Source organism: Dysidea avara, chromosome 8, assembly GCF_963678975.1.
Source record: "Dysidea avara chromosome 8, odDysAvar1.4, whole genome shotgun sequence".
NCBI classification, from domain to species: Eukaryota; Metazoa; Porifera; class Demospongiae; order Dictyoceratida; family Dysideidae; genus Dysidea; species Dysidea avara.
Window position 1 is genome coordinate 31,476,548 of NC_089279.1, and position 16,649 is coordinate 31,493,196.

The following is a 16,649-nucleotide window of genomic DNA, read 5'->3' on the forward strand; positions in this document are numbered from 1 at the left end:
ATTTTCCCGTTTATTCGCTCGTTTATGTACGGATATTAGTCTATGTTTACAATACACTGCAGTTCAATGGGGGAATTTGACGAATGCAAAAACTATCAGCTAAACCCGGCCTTTCTGGTGGAGTGGGAGACGTAGATGAAACCTTTTGTGAACGGCACTAAAGTTAGTGTCGTGAGTTGAGGCGCACCGACCGCGGTCAGTAGCGCGGGTTCGTCAGACAACAGCAACTCTACTCAGTTCAGCAGTAGAAGCGCTGCACTTTATCCTTCATTTGGCCCGGGTTCAGCAAGACTCCGGACTGCCTATTGGATTGCACGGTATGTCATTAATTCATGGGAATCGACTGTATACTGAGCTACGGTACTTGTAGCTCCCGTACCGGCTATAACAAACGTCATTGTTGCATGCATGACTACACTCTTATAATTCAACGAGGTTTTAAAAAATTCATAGTTAGCTAGCTGGTCAGCGTATTGTTAAGTTGTTAAGCTATATAGAGCAGTCCACCTATGTACATACAGTACGTCTACTGACATGTAGATTTTACAAAATTCTTTAGCTACCCTGTCACCATTACAAGAGGGCATAATTACAACTGAACTCTAGATCCTATCTCCTCAAAGTTTCAATTCACCAAACGTATAATTAATTAATGGAACTATTCTGTAACATGCAATCAATCAATCAATGACTTTAAGAACAATTAAATTGAATCAGTATATTTTAGGCAGAAATTGGATATGTACACAACAAGAGGCTGATGGTCTATTAACTTTATTAGCATTGTATTAGTGTACGTATTTGTTCATTACAAATAATAACACATGACTACATGAGCCGAGCATGTAGTATGGGCATAGCTAAGATGACCAATTTGTCATCCAAGTTTTGTGCTTGTGCCTGCATCAGTTTGCTCATCTTCTCTAACTGCAATTCTATGTAATGAGATGAAATGAAGCCTAATGGCCACCTTTTCCATAATAGATAGTTGGGGTACTCATTCAGATGAAAACAATAAGTCTGGTGCCATTCTTTGCTTTCACGTGATGAAGTACGTGTGGGTTCATCAGTCATAACAATGTTGCAAAAACAAACAAATTGATTAAGAATCATAGCTGGAAATAAAAAGTAGTGAGGTTGTCTACACCTGATGATATGCTATCGGATATTTAGTCTATACCAGGGATTAAATGTCCACTAGTATATCTCCAAATGTAGACAATCCCCCTTGTTTCACTGCTTTTTATTTACTTCTATGATTGTTAATCAAACTTAATTTTCCTTGTACTTCCATATTCCATAATGCAAAAGTAGTTGAGAGCATTTTGTCAATGACTTTACTCAATCTTTCGACCAGTCATAATTTTGCTGCGCCAAATATTATTTGCATTATAGTCAGTGTTGGGCAAGTTACTTTGTAAAAGTAACTAGTTACATATTACATATTACTTGTAACTGAACTATTTAGTTACAGTTACATATTACCCATAAAATAAAGTAACTATAATAATATTACATATTATATTACTTTGTGTCCACAGCCTTAAGCTGTCACGTGTGAAACTACCACCTTATTACATGAAATGATTCCGTTGTTGGACATTGTGCAAATCTTGGTTATAAGTAAGAAGCTGGTGAATAAGCTTCATTCAGTAGGCTTCATTACTTCGTTGTGGCTAAGCGTTACTCAGTGGATTACTAACGAGATCAGTAACTTCGTTACTTGTAGTAATAATATTACATAATATTAGATTCGTTACAGTAACTATATTACTTAGGTAACGTGTTACATTTGTAAGTAAAATAACTTGAGTTATATTACCTGTTTTTTCAGCGTATTTCGTTATATTACTTAGTTACCACAAAAGTAATAATATTACATAATGCGTTACATAAGTAACGCGTTACTCCCAACACTGATTATAGTTGTACTGTTACAGTGCCTAGATGGTATGGCGAGTGATTGTAGTGTACACACCTACTGAACCCATATTTGTACACTGGCTATAAATATCTACATGCTTTGCTAACTGATTAGCTATTATTAAGCAGACTGGGAGGTTATGCAACACCTTGTTGAATATGTTGTTTAGTATTGAACAGATTAATTAGCATATGTGTATACATAATCAGGTTTCCAATCTTGATAATACTGTAGTGATATTTTATCCAGCACTAAACTTACAATATATGACTCTGTCATGAACTATTGAGGGGCACCACTATTATAGTCTTGTGTATGGTAAACCAGACTGACTTTTCTGTTGTGTGTGGGTAGGAAAAAAAGATCTGGTCTACACAAGACTATACCATCATGTGACTGACCTTTGAGTATTGCATCATGCACACATGACTTGAAATATATTGGGCATCTGGATTCAGTGAAATGGAATGGTGGTATGGACTGGAATGGAATGGTAATTTCACCTAGTGGTAACCTCCACCTCTTTAATAATTAAAATGTTACTGTAATGCCTAAATTGCTGTAATCTTGTTGTTTTAGACACATAGGATGCTTGGCTGTAGAAAAAAGATGTGTCCACGGAACTAAGGCACATAGAGGAGCTAATATCTGGTAAGGCCAAGAAATGAATGTTAGTACTGGCTACTAACTGTAATTTACCAAAAATCTATATTACATTGATCCTTTATCATCGACTTGAGCAATCTGGCTACATTCCTAATTAATTCCCTTTAACTAGTAATTTGGTGCCTTTTTCAATAGTCACTGTAGAAGAGGGAAAAAGCAGCCAAATTACTAGCCAATTAGAGTTACAGGTAGTTACAGGGACTTAATACTGCACAAGTCAATGATAAAGGACCAAAGTTTTGTAAACTAGCCACAGTTAGTTGCTGGTATTAACATTCATTTCTTGGCCTCACCAGATATTGGCTCCTTTAGTCATCAGTTACTTTTAGTTTCATGGACACGTCGTTTTACTGTTTTTGCATGGGATATTGCTGTATCACAAATTAGATGTGACTTCTAGGCATATGGCACACAACAAGACCGTATGGGGATATACACTCTAAAAAAAAACCTATAGCAGCAATTTAGGCATTAAGTAAAACGGTCTTTATAAAGAGGTGACCACTGGGTGAAATTATACTGCTCCATTCCAGTCCACCATTCCATTCCACCAGCCAAGTATTCCATTATAATCCACACATGCGAAATATAACCAGTTCATCTGGACATTTTGTGTAGCCACTTTGTCTAACTGTGTCCCTATAATAGGCCAGCTTTTGCTGTTACCCACTGTGTTGTACAGACCTTGGTATGCTCAGTGCAAAAATAGCCTGAGTTCTTTGGAGTTCATTAGTTGACTTGCAGTTAAATTATTTTATTGCCAATAGCTGAAAAATTGTGTTTTGTTATTGTAAACCTGATTATGGTTTTCAGTATGTGATATTTTTGAATTTCCTGGTTTCATATGGCTTTATGGAACTATACAAGACTGTTTACTAGTACCAAATTGACTCTCTGTATAGTAACAAAACATATAGCACTTCTACTTTTTACCAAGCCATGTTTGAACCAGTTAAAATAAGATTTTCATCAAATCTTCAATTCTTGATACACCATGATAGATTCATGTCTACATAATGTACTATCCAAAGCAGTCATGTTACAGTGGAACATCAGTTTTCACTACTTGGTAGCTATTGTATATATCAGTCAGTGTCTTGGTATTTATTCCATGCTACTACTGATGATGATGCTGGGACTATATATCCATAATTAAATTGGTTATAATTCTGTTACAAAATTTCAGGGTGATAATTGAAATATTATATTCAAATCAAGCTAGGCTCTTAATGCTTAAGAACACACAATTATAGTGTCATCACGAGTCATCAGGTACAGCCTCACTCTTTGTCAATGGCCAGTGTGTAACTATGCTTTTCTGTGCAGCACACAACTCTCAAGGCCAGCCACAGCATCGAATACTCTTTACATTTAAGCAGTGTATGGGACAGGATAACATGTTGTAGTGACAAGTAATGAACAAATATTGCTTACATGTTTTTACATTCAGTTGTTTAGATGCTGGAGTTGAAAATTTGCAAGAATCCGTCGTTTTTTTATAAACTTATGAGCTGACTTTGAAAAGTATTGTTGTTACCATACAACAAAAACTTTTGATGGAAGAAAAGTTGATGTAACCACTCTATGAGCCTTAATTTTGAATAGATCTGAACACCAACATTTAAAGTACCTATTGACATTTGATGAATTAAAATATGAATTCATCATGGTCAACTTTTTCTTCCATCTAAATTTTCCATCTGCATGAATCTCGATGCAGTATTACAACTCAGTATCACAATTATAATTTGGAGTAACTACGGGACCTCAGACATGTTGTTTCTTGTGTATACATAAAAGGCTACCCTATTAGTATGTTTTGACTTTCAGGAAAATGTACATACGTATATACACAAATAGTCTTCTATACTAAAGAAATGATTCGTGCAACAGATAAGTGCAATGGGTTTATCCCTCACATTATAGATGTGTAGCTCTTATTGTCATGATCAAAAAATGTACCCTTGTTAGTATCTTATGTCTTTTCCTTGTATATTTAACTATTACAATTCAAGGAATGTAGACACATGATACTAACAAGGGTACTTTTTAATATTAAACGAATCACAACAATAAAGCTATATTCATGCACATTCCACATACACAACCATTGCATACATATAACAAATGATGTGAGAGGAAACTTTTTACCTATAGTACCCTCCATATGGAACTGAACAGAGCATAACTAATTGAAGACTGCAGTGGGCCTAGTATATCAACAACCATAATGTTCAAACTCTGTGAAACATAAATATACCACACCTGTGATGGAGATCAATAGTGCTGCTGTTGTTGATAGTCTATGCCATGCAGTATATCAGTTATACCATGGTTTATGGTTATGTTTACCATATATGGTGTAATTCAACACATTCCGTGAAATCTTTACCTAAACTGTTTGTAACTTTGCTATTTTTGCAATTAAGTCTTTCTGAAAAGTAGTCTTAATACAGAGGTGGTCTTATTGAAGAGGTGACCACTAAGTAAGGGTTTTACTCTAGGATACATGCATATAACAATTCGACCATTTCGGTTTTTTGTTTCCAGTTTCCATTTCCACTGTTTCCAATTGCCCTGATTATCAAGGTGTCCTGATTTTCCAGGTCAGTTTACACGCCAAGGGATACTTAGGGACCATTATTAAGTGTCAGGTGTCCAATTATGCAAGTGTCTTGTCCTAGATTAACAGGTTCCACTTGCCATTATTCACTTGGGTTGCTGAAAGGATTGTATATGAACTCTGGTCTCCTTTGTGGATAATGCAGTAATCACAAGTATAGATGGGCATGGCGTGTTATAACTGCATAACATAATAGCTAACATGTAGGCCTTATATACAAATTTTTAGCTCTTTCAGATGAGTTATAATGTATATTGGTTACTTGTAGTACTGCAGTATGAGCGAAGTGCCGTATTGTGAAGTACGCTGTTGAAATGAAAATACTTTCCAGCCACACTTTCTGCATGCTGATACGTAGCTATATGTATGTCTTGAGTTTCAGTTGCTTGTCAGGTCATTAGAAAGGCACTAGTGGGAAGGTATGCAAAATGGCTCTTTCATTCATTACCTTTCCAATGACCTACTGCATGAAAGTTGGTCATCCTTAGTGCTTGTGTGGTAGATTATCATGTAACAATGTGTACATTATATAGCTATCAATGAAGAATGTTGCATACATATCCTTTAGTTGAAAGGAGTCTACTGTATAAACACCTCAAAATTCCTGCTATATGCTGCAGTGCTCTTGAAGAGTTTAGAGATTATCCATACTATGTTGTTATAGTCAAACAATGCTATTTACATTGTGTCACTGTCTGCAGTTATTGTGACATTTAATTGATCTTCTTTTGTTCTTTGCTAAATGGCACGCGTACTTGAAATGCTGCAAGTATGTTTAAAGCACAATACCAAATGCAAAAATAATAGCTACAAGGTATAGACAGTGATATTTTTCTCAGGACTCAAATCTATTACTTTTCGTACCATATTTTGGTATACTGTAGTATAGTGTGAAGCATGGGTATAGTAATGCTGTGAATGTTTAGTTATTGTCCTGTGTGAAATACTGTATAGGTGTCAACTAAGCCAGCAACATGTCTTTATTTTGGCCAACCTATTTTCGCTCTAAATACCAACAATGGCATGATGATGGTGAATCTTTGATTCGGAGTAAAGACAAAATGAAACAAAAAATCACAAATTTATATGAAAAGGTAAGAAGAAAAGTAAACTGTATTATTGTGCTATTTGTGCACATCTGTACATAGCTGGAAGAATCAAAGAGAAATTGTGACAGCTATAAACAAAAGCTGAAAGAACTGGAAGCACAAAACAAGCATTTGGAGGAAGAAAATCAATGCAAGGAAATAGTAATTGCAGAAATGAAGGAACATCAAAAGGGATCACTTCTGACACAGAAATTATTAGTAAAGCAATTGAAAGTTATGAAAAAGGTACAATTGATTGTGCAAGATGAAAAAGATGTTTTAATAAATGAAAAAGAGAAGTTGGTCAGTGAAAGAGATCATTTTGCAGTGGTTGCACAGTATACAGAAGATAAAGCAGACAAGATGGCCGGGGAGCTGCAACAAACTAAGAGCACAGTGAAGGAGATGGGGCTGTTCCTAATACTGGGGACCTTTCGTCCCAAGTACCTTGATCCATGGTTTCTTGCATTTTGTGTTTTTTATCTTTTTAGTAAAACTTTTAAGTAGTTAGAGACTGCCACTTTATTGTTGCACAAAGCTATGTTGTTTTTGTAAATCCAATGCTGTCTGCTAATTTTAGTTATGTACATATACAGTAAATGTTGCAGCCACATTTAAGGGCATCCATACTTCTGCTGTGTAGCTAGTATAATATTGTAGTGGTATCAATGCTTTTTACTACTACAGTTATGAACTTCAAAAGTTGATGGATACACTTATAATAATGGTACACACAAATGTACAGAATAATTGGAATACAAGCAAAAACTAATGTTCTTAAGATAGAAATTGACAGCTAGCTTGCTGCAGCATCCGATTAAATGCTCAGAATAAGATGGCACTCAAGTGTGTGAGTTGATGGTAGGATACTACACCAGAGTGGTCAAACACAATATCCATTGGTTGATGGTATAGCTGGAGACCTTCTCATCCTCCTTATCCAGTATGTTCACATCTGCAGGGCAAGAAATCTCCAGGAATAGAATTCTGTGGTCCTTCCTCAAAAAACAATGTTTGGTCAGGTGTGACAAGTACGTCAGTAATAAATAATAGTTATACGGGCACAATGTGGAGTCTATGAAATTTATAAACCCGAAGGCCCGGGCTGTAGCGCACGAGCGAAGCGAGGGCGCTACTAAGGGCCTGAGGGTTTATAAATTTCATAGACTCCACATTGTGCCCGTATAACTGCTTTAGACTCTATTTCACATTACACTCAGATCACTTACCTCATCCATGGCTGTTTCTACTGTAGGCTCGGCAAAAGCGGCTGGTTTTCTTACAATAATACTAGCGCCATGGCAACTATGCGCCCTCACGTGACTAAATAATCGCGCTCGTTAAATCACTGCACGTGAACAACGCATAGCGATTGGACAAATCCGATTTTGAGCATATGTCATATTGTGCTTAAAGGCGTGGAGTATATTAGAAAACAAGGTGGAGTATATGAGATTTATTACCCACCCAAAACAGCCTAAATAGAGTCTAAACCATGTTATTAAGTGATTTTGGTTTTGCTTAAATACTAGCTATATGCCTTGGCAGCAGATGACATGATCAAATAATAGTTTGGCAATGGCTTCACTACTCTGATTCAACATGGGGAAAACTTCTACCCATTTCGTGAGGTAGTCCATAATTACCAACACTTTGCGATTTCCCTCGCATGTTTGAGGCATCTCCATGATGTCAATACCAACACGTTCGAATGGTGCCCCGACTGGAAGTGGTTGCAGTGAGCATGTGCCTTGTGGCAAGATCCACTATATGAAGCACAAGTAAGACAACTACGGCAATAATGGTAAATGTCTGCATACATACTTTTCCACCAGTATTGTTTTGCTAACTTATTAAACAGTCCTTGAGCCGCAAAGTGTCCTGAGAAGGCACCACTGTGTGCTTCTTCCATTAGTTGTGTTCTCATACCTGTAGGGACAACCACACATAACCGGGACGACTGTGCATGGATCAACAAAATAAAGGATATCATCTATTAGTACTAAATTAGAGGTTTGAGGTTGTTTTGTTGTAAGTGGTGCATCCTTATGATTGGTAAGAGATGCAATGACTTCCTTGAGTTGAGGATCTGCCTTTTGCTGGGAAGACAAAGTGTTGAGATCTGAGTTGTCAACTGGTAGTACAGCTGAGCTTCCTGAGACTGCTGAAACAGTGTTATTGGCCATTTTACTTGTGGCTACTGGTGCCCTGGATTACAGTGGCGGATTTAGGGGGGTTTCAAGGTTTCCACGGAAACCCCCCTTTGAAAAAAATGATTACGTAACAACTAAATGTTTTAATTATTGCGGCGTGCGCATCGATCGAGATACTCTAATAGAGCAGCCACAGTAGCTATTAGAGCAGTGTGTAGCGAGTTATCTAAGGATTTTATGTACTTTGTCAATAGGTTGTGACCTTTTTTCCTTCCTTCTTTTTTGGTCTCACCTTACCAAACCAGACGATGTAGTACAGACTTTTGCGTGCGTCATGTCAGTGTATATGTCCACATTCTAAACTGGAAACCCCCTTTATAAATTCCTAGATCCACCACTGCATTGGCATTTGCATTCTTAGTACCAGGTTTGTATCTGATTTCCATATCATAATCGGCCATCATTTCATTCCAATGGGCCCTACGGCCACTTGTATGCTTGGTTGTCAGAGATGATTTTAGTGGAGCATGATCTGTGTAGACAATGCATTTATGGCCTAGTAAGTAAGCTCTAAAGTGGCGAAGGGACCAAACAACACCTAGTGCTTCCAGCTCTGTTGCTCCATAATTGGCTTCCATGGATCAGTGCTCAGTGGGAAGGTACAGTATGTGTTATCAAGCTGCTTTGTGATTTGTTTGTAGCTGAATTCTGCACAGGTGATTTGTTTGCAGCTGAACTCTTTACAGAATGGTTTCTTTGTAGCTGAATTCTCTACAAGGTAACTTTTCTAGCTGATGTCTCTACAAGGTCACTAGTTTGTAGCTGAACTCTCTACATGGTGGTTTCTTTGTAACTGAACTTTCTACAAGGTGACGTCTTCTACCTGATCTTTCTACAGGGTGATTTGTTTGTAGCTGAACTCTCTACGTGGTGGTTTCTTTGTAGCTGAACTCTACACTGTGATTTCTTCTAGCTGAACTATCTCTTTCCATAGTTGCATGAACTCCCTACAAGGTAACTTCTTCTAGCCTATCTCTCTACAGGGTGACTTGTGTGTAGCTGATATCTATACAGGTTTCTTGTTTCTAGCTAATCTCTTGAATTCTCTTCAGGGTGACTGCTTTATTAGGATGACTGCTCTATTAGAGTATCTCGATCTCTTACTTGCTGCACCAAGTTGGATTTCGTGTTATAACTCCGTGGCTTTAAGTCTGATTCTTCTACACCATTGATGAGCTTTTCTAAGATGATTACTCCATCTGTACAACGATTTTCAAAGCATTACCCCAAGCGGTTTATCTGGTAGGCGTGGCAAGCAGTCGTTTTTTATTAGCTAATCTCGATTGCATAATTGTTACACACTGTTGATTTTTTCGTTGTACTTCCTGGTTTTTAGCTCGATTTCTTTCAAACCACAAAAGGTTTGAGGTTCAATAGTTAACCTATTCACCCACCGATTTTCAGCTTCTTCCCATACGCGGTTTACCCTGTAGGCGTGACAACATATTGGTGTTATTTTTCGTGAATAATCGCTCATAACTCTTTACCTGTTTATCGTATTCCAGCCAAAGTTGGTACCAAGATGCGCCTTTATACCCCCTTCTGTGTGCTAAATTTCAAGGCAATCGGATATTTCGTTCGCGTTTTATAGCAGTTTTGTAAGTGTGCGACAAGAGGAAGAAAAATAAGAAGAAAAAAAATGAAGAAACTAAGCCAATTTTTGAAGTCGCATATCTCAGGAACACTTGAAGCGATTTCGCTCAAATTTGGAATGTGGAGTGCTGAAGTTGGAGGGCATGTCCACAACAAAAATAGTCTTGTTTCATCAAGGAAGCGCAGAGCTACGGAGGTGCGAAAATTGCATTTTCTTTCTTCCTGTCAATATATACTCACGGGTGTTATGCGCCGGCTTCTTGGGCCGCACGACACACTACCGTGTGTCTTAATGATACATTGGAAATCACGCTTGTATTTAAATTCTTCATAACTAAGTGAACAATTGAGTATTGACTTGAAAGTTGAAATATGAATAGCTTGTGAGCTGTAGAATTCTTTGATTAGCATAACTCAAATTCCATGTTAACTACTAGCTATATAGGTCCCTTTTCCTACATGCCCCTCACATATATATATATATATATAATTTGTACATTAAAAATCATAATGAGTTAAAGTATTTATAAAATCTGCTTCATCTTTTTCTTTTTCCTGTGGCAAAGAAAAGAATATAGGTAAAAATCCCCAAAGCTGGCCATAGTCTGGCTTTTGGGTATACAAATACAAAAAGAAGTGAAATCTAATCAAAAACAGCCAAGTTGTAAAGAAAGGAGTGCGGCCCTTGAAAAGGCTATGGTGAAAAAAAATGTGAAATCCAAGGTGGCGGCCAAGAAATGGCTGTGATGGTAGGTTACTGGTAAAGATTTTAATAACGACAATTCAGGTGAATTTTGTGCTGCTTGGTCTTGGCACAAAATTCACCTGAATTGTTGTTATTAAACTTTTTACCATTAACCTACCATCACAGCCGCCACCTTGGATTTCACATCTTTTTTACCATAGCCTTTTCAAGGGCCGCACTCCTTTTTTTACAGTTTGGCTGTTTTTTATTAGATAAATATTATGTAGAATGAAATACACATCACATGTATGTACATGTTAAGTATAATGTACTGCTGAAATACATGTGCTGTAACTATAAATGGAGACACTACTAAATTTTATAGCTTCATACACAAAGTGTTGGCGATTGCTTTCACAGTGATGTGTTTATGGTACAGTACTTACATAACACTGTCTTTAGGAGTGATTCAGGCAGTTAGGTTTTAGAAAAATTAAAATTTCTACAATTTTGGAACTAATTCTTAACTTTTATTCTGCAACTTTGAATTCTACTATATGCATATATCAAAAAATATGGACTATATATTTTCTTGAAATCATAGTAACTGGCTCGGTGGCCATTGATCTGTACTTACCATTAGATTGATTAAAGGCAACCTGCCTAGGGCACAAGTAAAGTGGCCTAGATTCATAAGTTCATACGTTAGAAATGGTATTATACCAATTGTATATTTGCACTTCTTTCTACACAGCTATATAGCTACTGTGTGTTATGATAACCGCATTTGCAGACCACTTTAATGTAGCTATGAACAGTTTCTATACAGCATTGACAGTGTAGCTATGTACATATGGATGGTCTTCTCTGTAAGAAGCATAATAAACATAGCATGGTTGCTCAGCCCCCCCCCCCCCCCCCCCCTAAATTTTGCTTATAGGGCTCCATGGATACAAGACAAGCCCAATATCTTTATTATATTACCAGTAGTACCAGTATTTCCCAGATTACTCATATTAGTAGCATTACCAATGTCATCAATATTACACATGTTGCCAGGATTTTACCTATATTACCCACATCACCATTATTACCTGTATTACCAGTATGCTTGGATGCATGGGTTCACCAGCCATAATTACAATGCAAAAAGTTAACAAACAAGTAGAAGGAAAAATTAGCTAGATTAGGGATCAAAAAAGTTGTGAAACAAGTGAATCGCAAAAAGTTGTGAGATAAGAGAGGTTGCCTATACCTGCATACATACTAGTGGACATTAATCCCTGATTCTAACTTGGTTATAGACTGAATTAGGGATTAAACATCCACTAATATATCTGTCAGGGGCGTAGCCAGAACCCGGGCCACCCGAGCCCAGGCCCGGGCATCAATAATTCGAGATACTCTAATAGAGCAGTCAGAACGAGATAAATCAGTCTCAGTACTCAGAGAAGCAGTGTAGCAAGCTACGTATGTAGTTATAAATAAGGAGGTGAAGTTGGTGGAGGAGAGAAGATCAAGGGCGTAGCCAGGAGGGGGGTGGTCGGGTCAGACGAACCCCCCTTTCAGAGGTAGAATCTTCAAAACTAAAAAATCTTACAGCCCTGGAGCTGTCCGGTAGCTACTTGCACACTAGCGCTCCTCTGTACTACTCTTGAGCGCCACATTGCATTAATGCTGAACAAATTATCGAGATCTAATGCATCACATGATTAGTAGCACATGCCACATGTGATGCATGGTGGAAATGGCGAACGAGTGTGGATTGACATATTACAAGGCAGCAGCTGCGATAAACTTGAGTGGTCGTGTTATACATGTTTCAGGTGAGCATAAACTGTAAATAGTTAATGCATATTTATCTGATAAATGGTTTGTTTATTTGTCACATGTTGCGGGCACGTGATGTCTCGAATACATGGGAGTACAAGCCAAATCTAAAGTTACTGACCATCAACAGGAGGGCCGACCGAGAATAATGTATACCCGGGAGGAAGTATTACTAACTCGGAGTGTGGAGGGTTCCGTGTGCTAGAAAATTTGAAGTTGGTCACGGTCTGGAAGTGAAGATTTAGCTACAATAGGTTTATAGTTTCTATAAGCTGCATAATCAGCAGTGTGTAGGTTTTAGCTAGCTAGATGCACAAACAGCATCTTTTAATGTTACTGCCTAAGGGCACATTTTGTGTATGCATCATTTTCGCTCAGACGTATTCTAGGGGGAAGCACCCAGGACTTCCCCCAAGAACATTCCACTTGACTTTCTTGTCTAGCTTGCAGCTAGGCCCTGGCATCAATTAGGTTAGGTAATCCTAAGGCTGCAGCACATGTTGCTGTCAGACCTTCAGTGCTGGTCACTGTAAAGTGCTAATAATAAATACTTTAGGTTTAAGGAAGAAAATCCATCCCTCCTGGAGGAAGACTGAGTGTGGCCCCGACTAGACATTGGGTGACCTGCAGCTCGAATCCTGGGGCTGGAGGGATTTTTTTCCTTAGTTTGGCCCCTTTTCTGTTACACCTTATCAGTCAGTCAGTAAGTAAGTCGTCATTAGGTCTAAGTCCCTGAAATTAGGTTAGGTAATCCTAAGGCTGCAGCACATGTTGCTGTCAGACCTTCAGTGCTGGTCACTGTAAAGTGCTAATAATAAATACTTTAGGTTTAAGGAAGAAAATCCATCCCTCCTGGAGGAAGACTGAGTGTGGCCCCGACTAGACATTGGGTGACCTGCAGCTCGAATCCTGGGGCTGGAGGGATTTTTTTCCTTAGTTTGGCCCCTTTTCTGTTACACCTTATCAGTCAGTCAGTAAGTAAGTCGTCATTAGGTCTAAGTCCCTGAAATTAGGTTAGGTAATCCTAAGGCTGCAGCACATGTTGCTGTCAATAATAATAATAATAATAAAATCACTAAAAAGTCTGGCTACGCCCCTGTGCGTGGCTGCCACGCCAGAAGATTTTCTGATGCCCGGACAAGGTGAGCTGATGCTTGGGCAAATGCCCGGGTGTAGATACGCCACTGCAACTAGCGCAACGTAACGAAGATAGACGAAATATTTTAATGCGCGTTTCCAATCCATGTTTAGGCCAACCCAAATAAATTCTGTTTCCCGTCCACCGCCCGCATCTAGTTACTGTCAGCTCTAAATATTCCATTCCGCATTCTTCCATTATTTTCAGGTTATTCTTGCATACTGACAGGCTCAATAAAAGCCATCTTGAAACAGGGTCAGCTCACGTGTCAGTAGTGCTATCAAGTCGGCACAAACTTCACGTTTGTGCTATTTTTGCAACTTAAAACGGAAGGAACAAGCTTAAGCATGCTTTTATGCAGCTTTTTATGGTTGTGCCAGGCAAATAATGGGTTGAAAAACTGCCAATCTGATAATGAAATAATGGAAATGGACCGCCCGCCCACATGCAAATATGCTTGAGTCCAGGACGGGAAGCAGAGAATTTATTTGGAGTGGCCTTACGTATGTTATCTATGGTGCCAGCGTTGAAACCGGGTCGGGTCAACCGGGTCACATTTTCTCCGTGTTTTACAAATTATCCCGGGTCTGACCTGGACTGGATCGCTTGAGAAACGAAATTGTTCGTTTGACGACGTGGGAATTTATAAACGCTAGTTGCGTAGCTCTTTCGTGAGCCACGCCCATTTATCGCGTTACAAACATACGCCTCGCCACGCCCATTTATTAGCAAGTGCATTCTATAGCACGAAACTGTGTCCGTTGCTATCTGCAAGCTTACGTAGAGCCACTCCCACTAATCGATTATTGTACGAGTTGTATATAGTCTAGTCTTGTAGCAGGATAAGTACTTTGTGAGCCACACCCACTTCAGTACGTATATCTGGAAATTGTAATACTAGGTATGTACGAAGCCACACCCAATTGCTGTCTGTAAACTCACAGTAGCTAAGTGGAACCACAGATACTATACTTACAAAGGATTGGCAACGCGCATAACCGTTCGACAATCCTCGTTATGGTCACGTGAGGTGTTACGTAAGTGAGCGCGTCTATTGTCATAGATACGGCTGAGACGACAGCCGTTCCCAGTGCTGTTATTCGTTGTCTACGAGAGGGGAACTACTTTTGCAAAAGATTATTGTAGCGAGTTACGACCGCAGGTCCATTTCGTCATCGCCAATGGATTTATACAAGAAATCCGGTGACTCGACTGCAGCTGAGCTGTGACGGTGGAATTAACACTGTTGTATCCGAGCTGGAATCTCACCTGAAAAGTCAACGAATGGATTATACTGCTGGTATGTGATATCAATATGATGATGTACTACTAGTAAACCATGATAGTGCACCCTGCGGTTGTATGGAGTAAACATCGAGGTAAAATCGATCAATCTGCCTGTATCACTTGTATTCTTGCATACTCAAAGTTTTGATTCCCTGCAGTCTATTTCCTATTGAACACTATCAGATGAGCATATGAAGTTGTTGTGCCTCTACTTGTGAAAGATCCCATGGTTTTTCCATTTTTCATGGGTACTGCACCCACGAAATCTCTAGTGCCATGAAATTCTAATATGCATATGCATTTCATGGCCTATGAAACAAATCATGAAATGACTTTCATATTACATTCATGATTTAACTTTGATGGCATGGCTGTCATAAGCATTTCATGGTGTAGTGCTCTGGTATAGTGCATTAACTACATACACTAGAGTATGTGTCTGCCTTGGTTGAGAGGTCAGCAACCAAGTAATTAGCTGGAGTGAAAGATTTCAGATTTCAAGAATTGACGTACAAGATTTAGAACTTGTTGCTGACCCCTCAGCACTGAGTAGTTGCAACTGATCACACAAGCTGTGATAGATGCAATTGTAATGCTGTGTCAATTTCATTATCCTCCCGAACTAGTGATTTTTCTGTAACTATGAAATCAATTCTAAGAGGGAATTCAACAAATCCATCTATGACATGTCTACATTTCATGGCTGTTCCTTAAGAGTACGTGGCTATATTGATCTGAATAATATGTCAGGTTTCATAACAGAGTAACAGCATCTTAAACAGCAATTTGTATTATTGTTACAACAATATATAACCACTGTTTGTCACTTTTCTAGCATTTTTTAGTCTACAAAAGGGTGGAAACATGCTATCAACAATAGTTGGTATGTGGTTGTGCTATTCAGTATACTGTGCTTATTTTGTACTGATACAGAGTCTGAACTGCAGTGGACAATACTGAACATGATGTGCCGAGGTAGTATCAGGCAAACTCATTTCGGTTCATGGCTACTAAATAACAGTTTTTGTATTTGTCTATAATGTATGGTGTGTGTATACGTTTTGTTCATGATTGATACTGGCGACGCCAGGTTTGTATGCTACCTTCAGTGTGACATGGGTACATCAATTCGATATCCAGTGGACCAACTATATCAATGTAGGCTCTTGATTGACTACTGTATGCACCAATATAAACTACGTTGATGTCTCACATATAGTGTGCTTCACTACTAGCAGCTTCATTTTGCTTCCACTACTGTCTCCCTCACTGCGTCTAGATAAAATGACCATCTCAACCAAGTGGTGGATGGCTATACACCAGTGACTGTGACTTCAGGGCAATACATTGAGCTGCTGGATCACATGTATTGATGGCTAATGCCACATCTGAATTTGAGCTCATGCATGTTTGCATTCCATTACCATAACATTAAGCTCTCTTTCGCTGTATAGTAACTTGCTGTTTCTTCTCCCACTACTACGACAAAACTCCACAAATCAACATAACGAAATGACTTCAAAATGAACTTCAAATCACAACTTAGGAAATAATTTTAGCCTCTATGAAACAAAGCATTACACTTTACTAATGGTTTCAAGT

At 38.5% G+C, this 16,649-nt stretch overlaps 2 long non-coding RNA genes across 2 annotated transcripts; both read left to right on the forward strand.

The window, feature by feature from the left end:
* The first annotated feature begins 42 nt into the window (after positions 1–42).
* LOC136263209 (uncharacterized) lies at positions 43–6,859 on the forward strand. The gene is made up of 3 exons (XR_010704497.1): positions 43–317; positions 6,168–6,307; positions 6,362–6,859. It is a non-coding gene; the product is annotated as an uncharacterized lncRNA (long non-coding RNA).
* A 7,867-nt stretch (positions 6,860–14,726) lies between these two features.
* Positions 14,727–16,450, forward strand: LOC136263213 (uncharacterized). Its single transcript, XR_010704502.1, has 3 exons — positions 14,727–15,060; positions 15,883–15,930; positions 15,981–16,450. It is a non-coding gene; the product is annotated as an uncharacterized lncRNA (long non-coding RNA).
* Positions 16,451–16,649: the final 199 nt, after the last annotated feature.